The following is a 2,405-nucleotide window of genomic DNA, read 5'->3' as shown; positions in this document are numbered from 1 at the left end:
ATCTTGCACTCTTGTGTTCTGATGTCATTTCCCTGATGGAAGCTGTGATTTCGAGTGGAGTTTCTGTTGAAGGGAGTGATCATTTCTGCTGTTCATCAGGCATGCAGCTCAGACTCCAGGGGACACAGGCAGGCTCATGAGGCTGTTGTGGTCGGGGTGAGCAGGCCCCACTACCATGGGCAGGCTGAGAGCAGGTGGGGACATGTTCATGTGAAATTACAACTTTATCCCAATCATTTAGTAAAATCTTATCAAAATTTACAAACTGGTTTCTGTGCCACTTTGGTTAGTTAAGGGCCTTGTCATGTCTGTGATGGAATCATAATCCCGTGTCTCCTCTTTTTGCCCCCACCCCCAGGCTTACATGGAGGGAACAACTGTGATCCAATAGAGATCAATGGTCCCAGAGGCTCATGGAGAGGGACAGAGGCCATCAGGAAGCAGCACATTCTAGAGCCCGATATGACCCGATAATCTATCCCTGTGAACATACAGAGAGGCCCAAAATAGGAAAGCCAGCATCTGAAGCAAACCCGCAAATCTGGCAGATTAGTGCTCAGAGCTGGAGTCATTTGGCCAATGTCAGAAATGTGACTCCTTATGATGTGATAAATGTGGCAACTCGCCAAAAAGAACTCAGGACTGTGGGGCTGGCCCCAGGATAGAGAGCTGATCATCAAGGTCACAGTGGCAAAGCAGCACGTGGCTCTGATCCAGGGTATGCCGAAGAGCACCTTACAGTGATGATGTTCCTTTAATGGAGCAAGTGCCGTGCTGACAGGGTTTAAGAGGGTGTTGAGAAGCATGGTGGTTCTGGGAACCCTTGGAGTAAAGTGGAACCCTGGATAGAAGCTTCAGGACTAGACTGAGGCCAATAAAAGCTAAGCGAGGACCCCAGGCCCAAACAAGTTCAGGGCAGATTCTATTTCCAGAGAGAAAACCAGGAAATAAAGGCAGCTCTGAACAAAAAATCAGGGCAAGGGCAAAGACCCTGGCTTTGTGTGACAAAGTGTCCTGGGCCAACCTCACCTCCGCCCAGCAGCTGCCAGACACTGGGAAGCTGACACACAAGATCCTGCCCAGCAGTGCTGGTGCAGAGAGACCTGACCTGCCTCTCACTAGTGTCAGGATCCTCTCAGGCTGTGGCATTTGGCTACCTGAGGAAAGAAAGGCTGGACACAGCTCCTAGACTAGTGGATGCCACAGAGGAGGCATTTGGTTTATATTAATCGGATCTGGCAGATCCACGGTGACTAGTTGTGTCTAAACGGGAAGTGCCCTTTTACCTCCCACAGGGCCACCTCTATCTCTGAGCATTCCCTTCACACTGGTCCACCTGTGTTCCTGGTAATCCAGCTCACTCTGCCAGACGCAAGGCTGCCCAGCAGATCTGCAGATACCCAGCACACAACCGCTGCTCTCCATCCCTGGGCCAGAGGCAGGCATCACTAATCAATCCCAGCAGCCTTTCCACCAAACCTGCACAGAGACTTAGGCTCCTTCTAATCACAGCAGTCCAGCGGGCCACCCCCTGCCAGTCCATGTTGGTTGTTGCCACCAGATCCTTTCCTTTAATTCCAAGAGCAAAGTGATGCCTATTGGGTCCAGCAGGGGTCAGTGGACTACAGCCCCCCTGACCATGTCAAAGTCCAGGTCAGCTCTGCCTGTCCATGCAGACCTTGACCATGCACCTCTCACTCACACTGCACATGCAAGGCTGAGTCAAGGGGCAGAGGCTATGGCTAACCTGAAGTATCTGTGGAAGTGACCCTTCACAGAAAAGATTTTCTTTCCAATCCCAGTCAAAAGCAAAGCATGCTCAAATTTGTTTTTCATTTCAGAATAATAAAGCTGCCATTACACTTATAGAGTACTTTCTCCTTTCCCTTCAGTTCACAGTATTAGCCGTGAGGGTCTGTGGCTGTCCTCAGGGAGAAGTGCCCATGTGTGCCATCTACCCACGTCATCACCATGCCACGGAAAATTGAGGAAATCAAAGATTTTTCTGCTCACAGCCATTTGAAAGGATGCCAAATCTGTCAAGAACAATAAAAACAAGGATAATGTGAAGTTTAAAGTTCGATGTAGCATATACCTTTATACCTTGCTCATCGACCAGGAGAAAGCAGAGAAGCTGAAGCGGTCCCTGCTCCCAGGCTGGGCCGTGAAGGAGCTGAAATGAACCAGAGCAGCCGATGTGAGCTACATTAAAATGTTTAAACATCTAAATTAATTAATTAATTAATTAAATTTATAGAGTACTGTGTGAAAGCATACCCAGACCACAGTTCTGTTTTTCACTTTCAGTGCAGTATTCAGTAAATGACATGAGCTATTCAGCACTTTATTATAAAATAGGATTTGGGGATTTTTTGCCCTATGGTAGGCAAGTTCAACCATTCTGA

General features: G+C 48.4%; 1 pseudogene; it reads left to right on the top strand.

The window, feature by feature from the left end:
• Positions 1-1,971: 1,971 nt before the first annotated feature.
• On the top strand, positions 1,972-2,182 carry LOC143394171 (large ribosomal subunit protein eL38 pseudogene; annotated as a pseudogene).
• Positions 2,183-2,405: the final 223 nt, after the last annotated feature.

The sequence above is a fragment of the Callospermophilus lateralis genome, chromosome 3 (genome assembly GCF_048772815.1).
Source record: "Callospermophilus lateralis isolate mCalLat2 chromosome 3, mCalLat2.hap1, whole genome shotgun sequence".
Classification (NCBI taxonomy): domain Eukaryota; kingdom Metazoa; phylum Chordata; class Mammalia; order Rodentia; family Sciuridae; genus Callospermophilus; species Callospermophilus lateralis.
This window is presented reverse-complemented; position numbering and strand designations above follow the sequence as displayed.